Here is an 18254-nt window from a genome sequence, read left to right as displayed (position 1 = left end):
TTGACATATGTAGAAATTGTGATTTTTGAACACCCTTTTGAAATGTAACTTGTTCATACACAGGGGACTTACTGTCCTGCTAAGACCTGTGAATCCAAAAGTGAGTGCATTCCCTCCAGGTCCAAGGAAGTCACATTCTTGGTTGGGATTTTACAGGAAACGTGAGATCTCCATAATTCTAGCCATATCAGTCCTTCAAAAGACCTTGATCAGGAGACACTAATATTAAAGTAGAAATAGTCATTGTGTTTCTACACACTTCTAGAAAGTGTTGCTAACTCCTCAGTACTGGATCTTGTAATGCTGGTGACTGGATGGTGAAGTGATGTGAACAGAAGTAAGGAAGGTGAGACAGGTAGGACAGAATGTGAGGTAACAAAGACAAGGTATTTAGAAGCTGAAGAATTGAGAGATATTTGGGACCTGAGTTGGAAAAGCAGTTTTCAAACCAAATTGGATCATGCGGTATGTATAATCCTCACTTCAGTCCTTAGATGATCTCTACTGACCAGTCTGTCTTTTTTTTTTCTAGAGTACATTCTGATCCATCCAGGTGTCTTTCATTGCTGCTCCTTCCTGTTGGCTCCCACACACTGCCCAACTCTTCAGCCCAATCAGAAAAGTTTTATTCTTTAAAGAAGACACTACTGGCTGCCTACAAAATGATCTATTATCTGCTTCTCTTTCAAAACGGAAAACAGTTTGTTATATAGAATGAGACCAGTAGCTACAGGACTGCACTTCCTACCCAGCAGTGCTCTTGATCATGACTGGTGACTGATATGCAAGCTGACCTGTAGGAGGGATTTCTTGGAAGACTGTTTTCAAGGAGCTGATTTAGCTGAGAGATGAGTCTGTTCCCTTCCCTACCTTCTTCCTAACTGCTACCTGGATTTTAGTTGTGATGGCTGGAACTCCTGCAGTTGTGTTAGACAATCATGTAACCTTGGAGATGGATACCACCCAAGCTCTCACTGTCCTACCTCCAGCTTTGATTCAGTGGGAGACAAAAATCAATTTCATCTTGCTAAAATTATGGTTGTTTTAGTTTTTTGTGATGTGCATCCAAACTAATTTTGATACTACTATGTGTTTCATGTCATACAGCCTTATTATTTTGTAGGGTTTCAGTTCAGCTCAGTTCAGTTCAGTCACTCAGTCGTGTTCGACTCTTTGCGACCCCATGAATCGCAGCACTCTGGGCCTCACTGTCCATCACCATCTCCTGGAGTTCACTCAGACTCACGTCCATCGAGTCCGTATTGCCATCCAGCCATCTCATCCTTGGTCGTCCCCTCCTCCTCCTGCCCCCAATCCCTCCCAGCATCAGAGTCATTTCCAATGAGTCAACTCTTCGCATGAGGTGGCCAAAGACTGGAGCTTCAGCTGTAGCATCATTCCTTCCAAAGAAACCCCATGGTTGATCTCCTTCAGAATGGACTGGTTGGATCTCCTTGCAATCCAGGGGACTCTCAAGAGTCTTCTCCAACACCACAGTTCAAAAGCATCAATTCTTTGGCACTCAGCCTTCTTCACAGTCCAGCTCTCACATCTATACATGACCGAGGAAAAACCATAGCCTTGACTAGACAGACCTTAGTCGTCAAAGTAATATCTCTGCTTTTGAATATGCTATCTAGGTTGGTAATAAATTTTCTTCCAAGGAGTAAGCGTCTTTTAATTTCATGGCTGCAGTCACCATCTGCAGTGATTTTGGAGCCCCCCAAAATAAAGTCTGACACTGTTTCCAATGTTTCCCCATCTATTTCCCATGAAGTGATGGGACTGGATGCCATGATCTTCGTTTTCTGAATGTTGAGCTTTAAGCCAACTTTTTTGCTCTCCTCTTTTATTTTCATCAAGAGGCTTTTTAGTTCCTCTTCACTTTCTGCCATAAGGGTGGGGTCATCTGCATATATGAGGTTATTGATATTTCTCCTGGCAATCTTGATTCCAGCTTGTGTTTCTTCCAGTCCAGCGTTTCTCATGATGTACACTGCATATAAGTTAAATAAGCAGGGTGACAATATACAGTCTTAACGTACTACTTTTCCTATTTGGAACCAGTCTGTTGTTCCATGTGCAGTTCTAACTGTTGCTTCCTGACCTGCATACAGATTTCTCAAGAGGCAGGTTAGGTGGTCTGGTATTCCCATCTCTCTCAGAATTTTCCACAGTTTATTGTGATGCACACAGTCAAAGGCTTTGGCATAGTCAATAAAGCAGAAATAGATGTTTTTCTGGAACTCTCTTGCTTTTTCCATGATCCAGGCAATGTTGGCAATTTGATCTCTGGTTCCTCTGTCTTTTCTAAAACCAGCTTGAACATCAGGGAGTTCACGGTTCACATATTGCTGAAGCTTGACTTGGAGAATTTTGAGCATTACTTTACTAGCATGTGAGATGAGTGCAATTGTGCAGTAGTTTGAGCATTCTTTTGTATTGCCTTTCCTTGGGATTGGAATGAAAACTGACCTTTTCCAGTCCTGTGGCCACTGCTGAGTTTTCCAAATTTGCTGGCATATTGAGTGTAGCACTTTCACAGCATCATCTTTCAGGATTTGAAACAGCTCAACTGGAATTCCATGGCCTCCACTAACTTTGTTCGTAGTGATGATTTCTAAGGCCCACTTGACTTCACATTCCAAGATGTTTGGCTCTAGATTAGTGATCACATCATCATGATTATCTGGGTCATGAAGATCTTTTTTATACAGTTCTTCCATGTATTCTTGTCACCTCTTCTTAATATCTTCTGCTTCTGTTAGGTCCATACCATTTTGTCCTTTATCAAGCCCATCTTTGCATGAAATGTTCCCTTGATATCTCTAATTTTCCTAAAGAGATCTCTAGTCTTTCCCATTCTGTTGTTTTCCTCTATTTCTTTGCATTGATTGCTTAAGAAGGCTTTCTTATCTCTTCTTTCTATTCTTTGGAACTCTGCATTCAGATGCTTATATCTTTCCTTTTCTCCTTTGCTTTTCACTTGTCTTCTTTTCACAGCTATTTCTAAGGCCTCCCCAGACAGCCATTTTGCTTTTTTGCATTTCTTTTCCATGGGGATGGTCTTGATCCCTATCTCCTGTACAATGTCACGAACCTCATTCCATAGTTCATCAGGCACTGTATCTCTATCAGTTCTAGGCCCTTAAATTTATTTCTCATTTCCACTGTATAATTATAAGGGATTTGATTTAGGTCAAACCTGAATGGTCTAGCGGTTTTCCCTATTTTCTTCAATTTGATTCTGAATTTGGTAATAAGGAGTTCATGATCTGAGCCACAGGCAGCTCCTGGTCTTGTTTTTGTTGACTGTATAGAGCTTCTCCATCTTTGGCTGCAAAGAATATAAACAGTCTGATTTTGGTGTTAACCATCTGGTGATGTCCATGTGTAGAGTCTTCTCTCGCATTGTTGGAAGAGGGCATTTTCTTGACAAAACTCTATTAGTCTTTGCCCTGCTTCATTCTGTATTCCAAGGCCAAATTTGCCTGTTACTCCAGGTGTTTCTTGACTTCCTACTTTTGCATTCCAGTCCCCTATAATGAAAAGGACATCTTTTTAGTGTGTTAGTTCTAAAAGGTCTTGTAGGTCTTCATAAAAGCATTCAACCTCAGTTTCTTCAGCATTACTGATTGGGGCATAAACTTGGATTACCGTGACATTGAATGGTTTGCCTTGGAGATGAACAGAGATCATTCTGTCGTTTTTGAGATTGCATCCAAGTACTGCATTTCAGATTCTTTTGTTGACCATGATGGCTACTCCATTTCTTCTGAGGGATTCCTGCCCACAGTTGTAGATATAATGGTCATCTGAATTGAATTACCCATTCCGGTCCTAAATAGTTCACTGATTCCTAGAATGTCAACGTTCACCCTTGCCATCTCTTGTTTGACCACTTCCAATCTGCCTTGATTAATGGACCTGACATTCCAGGTTCCTATGCAATACTGCTCTTTATAGCATCGGACCTTGGTTCTATGACCAGTCACATCCACAGCTGGGTATTGCTTTTGCTTTGGCTCCATCCCTTCATTCTTTCTGGAGTTATTTCTCCACTGATCTCCAGTTGCATATTGGGCACCTAATGACCTGGGAAGTTCCTCTTTCAGTATCCTATCACTTTTGCCTTTTCCTACTGTTCATGGGGTTCTCAAGGCAAGAATACTGAAGTGGCTTGCCATTCCCTTCTCCAGTGGACAACATTCTGTCAGACCTCTCCACCATAACCCACCCATCTTGGGTTGCCCTGCAGGCATGGCTTTGTTTCATTGAGTTAGACAAGGCTGTGGTCCTAGTGTGATTAAAGTGACTAGTTTTTTGTGAGTATGGTTTCAGTATGTCTGCCCTCTGATGCCCTCATGCAACACCTAACATCTTACTTGGGTTTCTCTCACCTTGGGCGTGGGTTATCTCTTCACAGCTGCTCCAGCAAAGCATAGCCGCTGCTCCTTACCTTGGATGACGGGTATCTCCTTACTGCCATGGTTCCTGACCTTCAATGTGGGATAGCTCCTCTAGGCCCTCCTGTGCCTGCTCAGCCACCACTACGCGGGTTGCTCCCCCTGGCCTCCTGCCTTGGCCTTTGGCTCGGGGTGGCTCCTCAGGGTCACTGCCCCTGGCCTCAGGCACGAGGTGGCTTCTGCTGGCCATTCCTGCGCTGTCGCAGCCTGGCACTCTGGGCCGCTGTCCCTGACTTTGGACGTGTTGGGTTTACTGAATATATTTACTTTTTTTACATATCTCTTATTTTTTATTTTATAAATTGATTCACCAACCACAGGTATACCTAAATTGTATAACTGAAAAATTATAAGTATACTTTCCTATAGATTTTTCATTTTTATACTTTCTAATACTATTCCCTTTCTTGTTTTCTCCATATTTGTACAGCCTAGGCCATGTCCTCTCTTATGACTTCATCCATATCCACATCTGCAGGCCAAAACAGGCTGAAAGCTGTGTGGGGAGAACCAAAGAAGAATGAATTACAAAGACATGAATGAAGGGTGGTGGCCCTTGTTACTCATTATGAATGTTCTGTACTAGGATCACATTTCCCTGCCCTTCTGTGGGCCCACCACCGCCAGGTTTGCCATGACCATGGAAGATACTTTGGCCAATGGACTTTGAGTAGAGTTTATATGTCACTTCCAAATGAGAGTATTGTTTTCTGTCCCACTAGCTGGAATACAGATGTAATGACAGGGGCTGGAACAGCCATATGAGACCAGAGGAAAGTAGCACAGATGGAATACGTGACAAGAAAGAAGTGGGTCCCCATTTCTGTGGAGCGACCTGCACTAGTATTATATGAAAGAGAATTGAAATTGTATTGAATTTAAGACAATGTTATTAAAGGTTTGTTTACAACAGTTGAACCTATACCTAAAATTCACAATAGAATAACAAATCTTTGTGTTAGCCTTGTCTTCATATTAGAGTCTGATATAATGAGACAAGATCTACTGACATATACTTACAAGTGAGTCAAGTGACAGTCGTGCCCTCTGGAAGCCGTGGTCTAGTGTGCATTTCAGAAGCTCAAGCAAGAGCAAAGCAACATGACACGGACAGCTTCATGATGCTGTAGAAACAATTGGGAGGGGAACCTAAATCAGTGCTGTTCTCAGGAGGTTGCTTGAAGCAGCGGACCATCCTCTATTGTTCTCCTTAAAAATAGGCCATGGTGCCAAGTTTCATGTAAAAGTGATTTATTTCAAATTCCTTCCAGAGTGTTTTCCCTTTTGATCCAGTACTTAAGATATGAGTTTTAGACATGGCCTGGGAAGATTTCAAATGCCCCAGGCCAGCTAAACCGGCAGGCCAAAACTCCTGAGCCTGAGTGCCCTAGAGCCTGTGATCTGCATCAAGAGAAACATAGGATTGAAAAGCCAATGCACTGCCATTACAGAGTAACCCCAGCTCATTGTAAATAGAGAAGTCCTGAGCATCAACGAAGACCTACCACAGCCAAACAACTTAAAAAAAAATGGGGAAAGTAACAATAACACAAGAATTGTGGGAGATTTTAATATCCCACTCACACCTATGGATAGATCAACTAAACAGGGAAATAACAAGGAAACACAAACTTTAAATGATACAATAGACCAGCTGAACTAATTGATATCCATAGGACATTTCACCACAAAACAATGAATTTCAACTTTTTCGCAGCTGCATATGGAACATTCTCCAGGATAGATCACGTCCTGGGCCATAAACCTAGGCTTGGCAAATTCAAAATAATTGAAATAATTCCAAGCATCTTTTCTGACCACGGTGCAATAAGATTAGATATCAATTACAGGAGGAAAACTATTAAAAATTCCAACAAATGGAGGCTGAACAACACGCTGCTGAATAACCTACAATTCACAGAAGAAATAAAAAAGGAAATCAAAATATGCATAGAAATGAATAAAAATGAAAACAAAACAACCCCCCAAAATATAGGACATTGTAAAAACAGTGTAAAGGGGAAGGTTCATAGTAATACAGGCAGGCTAACCCCAAGAAACAAGAAAATGTCAAATAAATAACCTAACTCTACACCTAAAGCAATAGAAAAGGAAGAAATGAAGAACCCCAGGGTTAGTAGAAGGAAAGAAAACTTAAAAATTAAGGCATAAATAAATGCAAAAGAAACAAAGGAGACCATAAGAAAAATCAACAAAGTCCAAACCTGGTTCTTTGAGAGGATAAATAAAATTGACAGACCATTAGCCAGACTCATCAAGAAACAAAGGGAGAAGAATCAAATCAACAAAATTAGAAATGAAAATGGAGAGATCACAACAGACAACACAGAAACAAAGGATCGTAACAGACTACTCTCAGAACTATATGCCAATAAAATGGACACCTGGGAAGAAATGGACAAATTCTTAGAAAAATAAACTTTCTAAAACTGAATCAGGAAGAAATAGAAAATATTAACAGACACATCACAAGCACAGAAATTAAAACTGTAATCAGAAATCTTTCAGCAAACAAAAGCCCAGGACCAGACAGCTTCACAGCTGAATTCTACCAAAAATTTAGAAAAAGCTAACACCTATCCTACTCAAACTCTTCCAGAAAATTGCAGATGAAGACAAACTGCCAAACTCATTCTATGAGGCCACCATTACCCTAAAACCAAAACCGGACAACAATGCCATTTTTAGGCCAATATCACTGATGAACATAGATGCAAAAATCCTTAACAAAATTCTAGCAAACAGAATCCAACAACATATTAAAAAGATCATATATCATTACCAATTGGGCTTTATCTGAGGGATGCAAGGATTCTTCAATATCCACATATCAATCAACATAATACACCACATTAAAAAATTGAAAGATAAGAACTATATGCTTATCTCAATAGATGCAGAGAAAGCCTTTAAAAAAATTCAACATCCATTTATGATACAACCCTCCAGAAAGCAGGAATAGAAGGAACATACCTCAACATAATAAAAGGTATATATGTCAAACCCACAGCAAACATTATTCTCAATGGTGAAGAACTGAAAGCATTTTCCCGAAAGTCAGGAATAAGACAAGGGTGTCCGCTCTCATCAATATTATTCAACATAGTTTTGGAAGTTTTGGCCACAGCCATCAGAGCAGAAAAAGAAATAAAAGGAATCCAGACTTGAAAAGAAGAAGTAAAACTCTCACTGTTTGCAGATGACATGATCCTCTACATAGAAAATCCTAAATATTCCACCAGCAAATTACTGGAGCTAATCAATGCATATAGTAAAGTTGCAGGATATAAATCAATACACAGAAGTCCCTTTCATTCCCATACACTAATAGTGAGAAAATAGAAAAGAAATTAAGGAAACAATTCCATTCACCATTGCAATGAAAGGAATAAAATACATAGGAGTACATCTACCTAAAGAAACAAAAGGCTTATATATAGAAAACTATAAAAAACTGGTGAAAGAAATCAAAGAGGACACTAATAGATGGAGAAATATACCGCGTTCATGGATCAGAGAATCAATATAGTGAAAATGAGTATACTACCCAAAGCATTCTATAGATTCAATGCAATCCCTAGCCAGCTACCAATGGTATTTTTCACAGAATTAGAAAAAATAATTTCACAAATGGTATGTAAATACAAAAAAAACTGGAATAGCCAAAGCAATCTTGAGAAAGAAGGGGACTGGAGGAATCAACCTTCCTGATTTCAGGCTCTAATATAAAGCTACATTCATCAAAACAGTATGGTACTGGCACAAAGATAGAAATGTAGATCAGTGAAACAAAATAGAAAGCCCAGAGATAAACCCATGCACCTATGGACACCTTATCTTTGACAAAGTAGGCAAAAATACACAATGGGGAAAAGACAATCTCTTTAACAACGGTTGCTGGTCAACCATTTGTAAAAGAATGAGACTAGAATGCTTTCTAACACCATACACAAAAATAAACTCAAAGTGGATTAAATGTCTAAACATAAGACCAGAAACTATAAAACTCCTAGAGGAATATTTAGGGAAAACACTATCTGACATAAATCACAGCAGGATCTTCTATGACCCAACTCCCAGAGTATTGGAAATAAAAGCAAAAATAAACAAATGGGATTTAATTAAACTTAAAAGCTTTTGCACAATAAAGGAAACTATAAGCAAGGTTAAAAGATAGACTTGAATTGGGAGAAAATAATAGCAAATGAAGCAACAGACAAAGAATTAATCTCAAAAATATGCAAGAAACACATGCAGCTCATTTCCAGAAAAATAAACAGCCCAATCAAAAAATGGGCCAAGAACTAAACAGACATTTCTCCAAAGAGGACATACAGATGGCTAACAAACAGATGAAAAGTTGCTCAACATTGCTCATTATCAGAGAAATGCAAATCAGAACTACAATGAGGTACCATTTCATACCAGTCAGAATGGCTGCTATCCAAAAGTCTAAAAACAGTAAATGCTGGAGAGGGTGTGGAGAAAAGGGAACTCTCTTACACTGTTGGTGGGAATGCAAACTAGTACAGCCACTATGGAGAACAGTGTGGAGATTCCTTAAAAAACTGGAACTAGAACTGCCATATGACCCAACAACCCCACTGCTGGGCATACACACTGAGGAAACCATAATTGAAAGAGACACATGTACCCCAATGTTCTTCACAGTACTGTTTATAATAGCCAGGTCATGGAAACAACCCACATGTCCATCAGCAGACGAATGGATGAGAAAGCAGTGATACATATACACAATGCAATATTACTCAGCCATTAAAAAGAATATATTTGAATCAGCTCTAATGAGGTGGGTGAAACTGCAGCCTATTATACAGAGTGAAGTAAGCCAGAAAGAAAAACACCAATAGAGTATACTAATGCAGAAAGTGAAGAGGAACTAAAAAGCCTCTTGATGAAAGTGAAAGTGGAGAGCGAAAAAGTTGGCTTAAAGCTCAACATTCAGAAAACGAAGATCATGGCATCCAGTCCCATCACTTCACGGGAAATAGATGGGGAAACAGTGGAAACAGTGTCAGACTTTATTTTTGGGGGGTTCCAAAATCACTGCAGAAGGTGATTGCAGCCTTGAAATTAAAAGATGCTTACTCCTCGGAAGAAAAGTTATGACCAACCTAGATAGCATATTGAAAAGCAGAGCCATTACTTTGCCGACTAAGGTCCGTCTAGTCAAGGCTATGGTTTTTCCTGTGGTCATGTATGGATGTGAGTGTTGGACTGTGAAGAAGGCTGAGCACCAAAGAATTGATGCTTTTGAACTGTGGTGTTGGAGAAGACTCTTGAGAGTCCCTTGGACTGCAAGGAGATCCAACCAATCCATTCTGAAGGAGATCAGCCCTGGGATTTTTTTGGAAGGAATGATGCTAAAGCTGAAACTCCAGTTCTTTGGCCACCTCATGTGAAGAGTTGACTCATTGGAAAAGACTCTGATGCTGGGAGAGATTGGGGGCAGGAGGAGAAGGGGATGACAGAGGATGAGATGGCTGGATGGCATCACTGACTCGATGGGCATGAATCTGAGTGAACTCGGGGAGATGGTAATGGATAGGGAGGCCTGGCGTGCTGTGATTCATGGGGTCGCAAACCATCAGACATGATTGAGCAACTGAACTGAACTGACCTGAACACATATGTATGGAATTTAGAAAGATGGTAATGCTAACCTTATATGCAAGACAGCAAAAGAGACACAGATGTATAGAACAGTCCTTTGGACTCTGTGAGAGAGGACGAGGGTGGGATGATTTCGCAAAATGGCATTGAAATATGTATATTACCATATCTGAAATGGATCGCCAGTCTAGGTTTCACGAATGAGACAGGGTGCTTTGGGATGATGTACTGTGATGACCCAGAGGGATGTGATGGGGAGGGAGATTGGAGGGGAGTTAAAGATGGGGAACACATGTATCCCTGTGGCAGATTCATGTCAATGTATGGCAAAACCACTATCATATTGTAAACTAATTAGCCTCCAATTAAAGTAAATCAATTTATATTAAAAATATTCTCATAGGGAAATCAGTTAGGTCTCAGGGGAAGCAGGACATGAAAATGGATGAACCAGTCTGGGTCTAATATCATGCAAGTCGTGGAGAGGGAAGCTACAGCCTGTTGCCGTAGGGAACTTGGGACATAACTTGTGCCTCAAATGTGCCCACACCCAAGACTAGGGAGCTGGGATTTCCCTCTTCCACTAGCACCTCCCTCTCATCCTTCAGCTAACACCAAACTGGTGTCTCAGAGCCTTTGTATTAGATCCTCCAAAGACAAATCAAAGGTGACACTAGAAGCAAAACGACACCAAAACTCAGGAAAATGCAACCTCTGATTATGTCTTGATTTTTGTACCCGCTCTGCCATCTCCAGCATCATATCTGGAATCCTGTGAGATTAAAGAACTCCATGAGTCTCTAGACATAAGCATTTTTCAAAATTCAGCTTTTAATTTATATAGTGGTAGAGTTAATTTACAATATTGTATTCATATTAGTGGTATGAGTAATTAATTCCCTTATACATACACATGTATCCATTCTTTCTTAGATTCTTTTCCCATACAGGTTATTACAGACTATTGAACATAATTCCTTTGTTGTACAGTAGGTCTTTGTTGATTATCTATTAAATAAATTACTATACATATATTCATCTCAAACTCTGAATTTATCCCTCTCCCACCTTTGCACTTTGGTAGCTATAATTATTGTTTTGATGGAGGGAAATGTCTATAGGCACTTTTTGTATCAGGGTCTGTTCTTGTGAGAGTAAAGTGGCCAAGGAAAGCAAGCCTGAGAAAGGCACATTTTAGATGATGGTAAATGTTGGGAAGGACCTGGCCATGCAAATGCTGGGAGAAAATTATTGTAGATGTGGGAAGTAGCCCCTGCTAAGGACCAAGGTAACCAAGGTTTATAAATGTCTACCCTTCCAGTGCCAACCTTCCTTCCATGCTTTGAACTTGGCCTGCAGGTCAACCACCATGACATCATCCCATGCTTCAGTTGTGAGTTAGCAGCAATGAGGCATGTCAGCCTTCCAAAGAAGCGAGAACCTGGGACTATCACATGGCTGAATATGCTCTGGACTCAGGGAAGTGTCTACAAATTGGTTATCACAAGGAGCATCAGGTGGCAGGAGCACCACCAATGCCTCTATTTCCATGTACTTATTCTCAGGAGTAGAAATGCCAAGGAACTGATAGAGCAAAAAACAAGTAATGACTCTTGTTTCATCTTGCACCATGTGATTCCCATGGCCCTTTGACCACACTACTCTGCCCCAAAACTGTTTCCTCTATTCCTTCTTCAAAGGTGGCTTATGAATAACAGCACCACCTAACTGTGAAGCCTAGTGGATGGAACTCAATTCACAATCAGCTGGGACCCAGAGATGTCCAGTGTTGTCCTGTATTTCTGTCCTTTTTCTACAACCAGATTCATAAAGCAAACTCCTGAAAAAACATAAGTGTGACTGTAACCCTCTCAAGGCCTTTGAATCTCCAAGGGCTATATTAAGCATCAAAGAGGGAACACATCCATTTCATCCAGGCTAGTCTCAGACCCCAGCTTCGCTCAGCCAGGGGTTCCCTGAGGAAACATAAGACACTTATCTAAGTTGCCAGAAGGCTGAGAAAGGAATGCTTCTCGCTTGAATGCAGGTGCATGTTACCCAGTCACCCAAGGCCTGTGTTGTGTGAATGAGGAGTGGGAGCTCTTTGAATTTAGAGTTGGGAGTGAGTCAGTTACCACCTGCAGGACTGCCTCCTGGGGTCACTACAGCTTAGGCTCCCCCACTGTGCCTGGAACCCAAAAGAAATGGCCCTGAATATTGCTTTCCTGCTGCTACATGGAGACAGGTCTGCTGATAAAATCAGAACCAGACTTGAGTGGCAAAGGAAAGAAGCTTCCACTCTGGTGCTTGCAGACATCTGAGAGCTACCCAGCAGTGGATGCAATTGAGCTTTCTCTCATCTTTCCCTTCCTGGAAGTCTCCTAGCCTGGGAACCAGAGTTCCTGGGTCCCAAGTCTTCACTAACTTACCTGCAGCCTTAAGGTGAATCATACACCCCAGGGTTCAGTTTCCCATCTCTTGGATGAGGGAGACTGTACTTGCTCCAGAATACTTGTTCCAGACTGAAGTTCAGTGACAATCAGTGGACAAGTGGCTCCAAGCTGGTTGTCGCTGAGGATGCTGAGGCTGCCTCTGGTGGGCAGGGGGCTGTAACTCTCTGGTGATATTCATGGGTTCTTGGCTCAAGACTGGGAGTGGTAGACCACTTGGCACACAGCTGCTGTGACATTGAGGACCTTAGAGGCCTTGCCCCCTGCAACTTACCATCATTTGTGTTCTGTGGGATGAGATCAGGTAGTTATAATCAGAAGTTACAATGGGGAAGCTTGTAGAATCCTCAGCAGAACCCAAATTAGGATAACTAATCATCTCTCCTAAAAAACACTGGGAACAAGATATACCAGGACTCTTAGACAAATTTTGTAGTATTTTAAATACTATTCAAAGTAGGTCATCTTTTGGATGACCTGCCATTTGCTCTCTGGCTTGGGATGATACCCACAGTTAGAGTGGAATCAAAGGGCTCCTGGGGGAGGCTGTCTCTCTCCCTATGACTCATTAGCAATGAGTAAAGCTCTATCCCCTCCACATCTGGAGCAGAAATTAAATCAGGAAGGACACAACCTCCAAGTTTAACAGGAAGACTCAGGTCGGTCTAGCCCTCAGGTAGGCACTATTTTTTTTCCCAGTGCTTCTTCCTTCCTTCCTGGGTCCTGTGCAGCTGCCCACCTCCTGTTTATTGGGTTGTGAATTCCTACAACCTTCTCTGGCAAATATCCATGCAGCCTCACTTGTGGCTTTGTCTCTACCCAGGCCTTATCCCTCACCAGCAGATAGCAATAAAGAAGGGAAATGAATGGAAGGGTCTGCCCAGATCATTCTTTCTACAAATGTCTGCATTGATTCTCCTTCTAGATCCTGTCCTGAATCATCTAAATCTCCAACTAGATGACTCAGTAGCTTAACAGGGGAGTGGAGATGCAGGTAGGGTTGGAGGTAAGGTTGTTAGGTATGGGGGTGGGATGGTTTTCAGATGACAAGAGAGGAGTTGGAGGAAGGAGCATGTGGTCGTCCAAACACTCACTTATTGGGGACCTGCCTGAATCTGCTATCTTGGGCTCCTCAGGGTATCACTAAAACAGAAAATTCATTCTATAAACTTCTCACTACAAAACAACTTCAAACATAACAAATATAAGAAAGAAGAGAGTCATGAACCCAATATTTCATCATTCAGCCTCAATAACTACAAGACTAAACTCTTAGTCCCACAGGTTGTCACAGACAGGAGATTAAGCAACATGAAGGTGGTGGCCAATTGAGTTCCCGGTGAAGAGATTCTTGACTTGAATCAGGTGTTTCTCTTCTTGCTATGTTTTCCTTTGTGGTGGTGGAAAGGATTGAGGAAGAGGGAGAATATGAGAGAAAAAGAGGGAGAGGATAATCCCATCATGAGGGACCACCATCAAAACCCCATGTCAACCTGAGTATATCCCAAAGGCCCTACTTCTTAATACCATCAAATTGGGAGTCAAGGGTGGACACAATTCAATCCATAGCAGCTATGCAGATCTGTTTTTAAATCAAGACAGACCCTCATTTCATTCTCTCTTTTGCTCCTTATTCATTTTTCCTGAAGTGTTTTATGGACCAGATGAACATTTCACAAAATATACATAATGAGTATTTGGGGTAAAATAATAGGATGTGAAAAAATGCTCTTTTGTTCTCAATAAAATTAACATCTAATACCCAGTCTATGTACAAAATTTCGTAATCCTCAAAAAGCAGTTTTCAGAGTTTATTGAAAGAATGTAGTCATATTTTGCACTTGGTTGTTCTCCTTTAAGACTAAGTAGCTGTTTCTCTTGCAATTTTAATGCCAATTATTAGCTCAGAAACTGGGCAGAAGCAGGGTGGTTTGTCTTACAGAATGTCCCACTATTGGGTTTAGAGCAGGAATCCACAAAACCAGCATGGTGGGTCAGGGTCAGTACCAGTCCTTGGTTTATTAGGAAACAGACATCCACAGCAGGAGGTGAGCTGCAGGCCAGTGAGTGAGGCTTCATCTGTATTATAGCTGCTCTCCATCACTCTCTCATCACCCCCAGAAGGGACAGTCTAGCTTGTTTTCCTGGAACTGTGTGTAGTTACATAACTTATAATTAATAGAAACAAAAAAAGCATAAATAATCCCTTGCATTCCTAAACACTAATAATGAGAAAATAGAAAGAGAAATTAAGGAAACAATTCCATTCACCATTGCCATGAAAAGAATAAAATATTTAGAAATATAACTACCTAAAGAAACTAAAGACCTATATATATAGAAAACTATAAAACAGTGGTGAAAGAAATCAAAGAGGACACTAATAGATGGAGAAATATACCATGCTCATGGATTGGAAGAATCAATATAGTGAAAATGAGTATACTACCCCAAACAGTTTATAGATTCAGTGCAATCCCTATCAAGATACCAATGGTATTTTTCACAGAACTAGAACAAATAATTTCACAATTTGTGTGGAAATACAAAAAACCTCGAATAGCTAAAGCAATCTTGAGAAAGAAGAAAGGAACTGAAGGAATCAACTTGCCTGACTTCAGGCTCTATTACAAAGGCACAGTCATCAAGACAGTATGGTACTGGCACAAAGACAGAAATATAGATCAATGGAACAAAATAGAAAGCCCAGAGATAAATCCACGCACCCATGGACACCTTATCTTTGACAAAGGAGGCAAGAATACACAATAGATTAAAGACCATCTTTAACAACTGGTGCTGGGAAAACTGGTCAACCACTTATAAAAGAATGAAACTAGAACACTTTCTAACACCATACATAAAAATAAACTCAAAATGGATTAAAGATCTAAACGTATGACCAGAAACTATAAAACTCCTAGAGGAGAACATAGGCAAAGCACTCTCTGACATAAATCGCAGCAAGATCCTCTATGACCCACCTCCCAGAATATTGGAAATAAAAGCAAAAATAAACAAATGGGACCTAATTAAACTTAAAAACTTCTGCACAACAAAGGAAACTATAGCATGTTGAAAAGACAGTATTCAGATTGGGAGAAAATAACAGCAAATGAAATAACTGACAAACAACTAATCTCAAAAATATACAAGCAACTCCTACAGCTCAATTCCAGAAAAATAAAAGACCCAATCAAAAAATGGGCCAAAGAACTAAATAGACATTTCTCCAAAGAAGACATACAGATGCCTAACAAACACATGGAAAGATGCTTAACTTCAATCATTAACAGAGAAATGCAAATCAAAACCACAATGAGGTACCATTTCACGCCAGACAGAATGGCTGTGATCCAAAAGTCTACAAGCAATAAATGCTGGAGACTGTGTGGAGAAAAGGGAACCCTCTTACACTGTTGGTGGGAATGCAAACTAGTACAGCCACTATGGAGAACAGTGTGGAAATTCCTTAAAAAACTTGAACTAGAACTGCCTTATGACCCAGCAATCCCACTGCTGGGCATACACACTGAGGAAACCAGAATGGAAAGAGCCACGTGTATTTCAATGTTCATCACAGCACTGTTTATAATAGCCAGGACATGGAAGCAACCTAGATGTCCATCAGCAGACAAACGGATAAGAAAGTTGTGGTACATACACACAGTGGAGTATTACTCAGCCATTAAAAAGAATACATTTGAATCAGTTCTAATGAGGTGGATGAAGCTGAAGGTGATTATGCAGATTGAAGTAAGCCAGAAAGAAAAACACCAATACAGTATACTAACGTATATATAAGGAATTTAGAAAGATGGTAACGCTAATCCTGTATGTGAAACAGCAAGAGACACAGATGCATAGACCAGTCTTTTGGACTCTGTGGGAGAGGAAGAGGGTGGGATGATTTGGGAGAATGGCATTGAAACATGTTACATATCATGTATGAAATGAATCGCCAATCCAGGTTCTACACATGATTTTGGATGCTTGAGGCTGGTGCACTGGGACGAGGCAGAGGGATGGTTCAGGGAGGGAGGAGGGAGGGGGGTTCATAATGGGGAACATGTGTATACCTGTGGCAGATTCATGTTGATGTATGGCAAAACCAATACCATATTGTAAAGTAATTAACCTCCAATTAAAATAAATAAATTTATATTAAAAAATAAAACATATGGATGATGTGAGCTAACAAACAGGTAATCTTTTAAAAAATAGCTTAAATATTGATGATTATTTTCCTTTCTCAGTGCTCAGAATGGTTAGTTGGTGCCCTAATAATCTACCACAGTGCAAATTAGATGTTGCCTATTAACATTTGGACACATTCAGCCAGCTTAAAATTAAATATTAAAAAACTAAGATCATGCGATCCAGCCCCATACTTCATGGCAAATAGAAGGAGAAAAGGTGGAAGCAGTGACAGATGTCTTCATCTTAGCCTCTAAAACCACTGTGGATGGTGTCTGCAGCCATGAAATCAGAGGACGTTTGCTTCTTGGCAAGAAAGCTATGAGAAACATAGTAAACAATGTGTTGAGAAGCAGAAACATCATTCTGCCCAACAAACCGGTAAATGTTCAGCCTTTTCATTTGGATTCCTAAACATTCTGTCCAGTCCCCATTGGGCTTCTAAGTGCCTTAGCTTTCTGGTCCTTCACGATTCCTGAGATTATTTTGTGCATTTCTTTATCCAGTCCTGAAATCAGCCATCTCTTTAAGAATTTAAGCATTGTCTCATGGGAAACGCATTTAGAAGCTACATGTTAGACCTCAGAATAGTCACTGTTATCAAGTTGTCACTCCTTCTAGGCCTTACAGTTGTTAAACGAGGAATTACAAATTTTCCTTTAAAAGTAAAATAAACATGAACATAATTAGTTGGTACAAACTTATGCTTTCAGTTCAAGATTTAAGACAGCAGGGTTTGAATAAAACTTCATGTTATGTGTGAACGTCTTTTTCTAGCCACTGAAAGGCTTACTTCAGAACATTAGTTTTAATTATTGTCTTGCTTTTACCTGTTAACATGCTTATGATTCTGTCACAATAACAGAAGTTATGAGGAACAATAAGTTGTTGAATATGGTTTCAGATTTCTTTCCTGTTTTTCTTTGTTTTGTTTTGGATGGGCAGTGTTTTTGTTAGAAGATATTACACTCTGAATGTAGTCATAATTCTGAATTTTAAAGCCACTTAAGTAATGTGTTGTTATGGGCAGCTAGTCACCAACTTGATGCAATTAGATTTATCAGTCTCTTTGTTCTCAATTTGTTCAGTTCAGTTGGTCCTTTCAGTTGTGTCCGTGTCTTTGCAACGCCATGGACTGCAGCATGCCTGGCTTCCCTATCCATCTCCAACTCCCGGAGCTTACTCAAGCTCATGTCCATTGACTTGGTGATGCCATCCAACATCTCATCCTGTCTTCCCCTTCTCTTCCTGCCTTCCCTCTTTCCTAACATCAGGGTTTTTTCCAATGAGTCAGTTCTTCCCATCAGGTGGGTAAATAATTGGAGCTTCAGCTTCAGCATCAATCCTTCCAGTGAATATTCAGGACTGATTTAGGATGGACTGGTTTGATCTCATTGCAGTCAAAGGGACTCTCAAGGGTCTTCTCCAACACCATAGTTTAAAGGGCATATATGTGTGTCACTTGTCAGTGATGTCATGTTCCCCC

The sequence above is a fragment of the Ovis canadensis genome, chromosome 21 (assembly GCF_042477335.2).
Source record: "Ovis canadensis isolate MfBH-ARS-UI-01 breed Bighorn chromosome 21, ARS-UI_OviCan_v2, whole genome shotgun sequence".
Lineage (NCBI taxonomy): Eukaryota > Metazoa > Chordata > Mammalia > Artiodactyla > Bovidae > Ovis > Ovis canadensis.
This window is presented reverse-complemented; position numbering follows the sequence as displayed.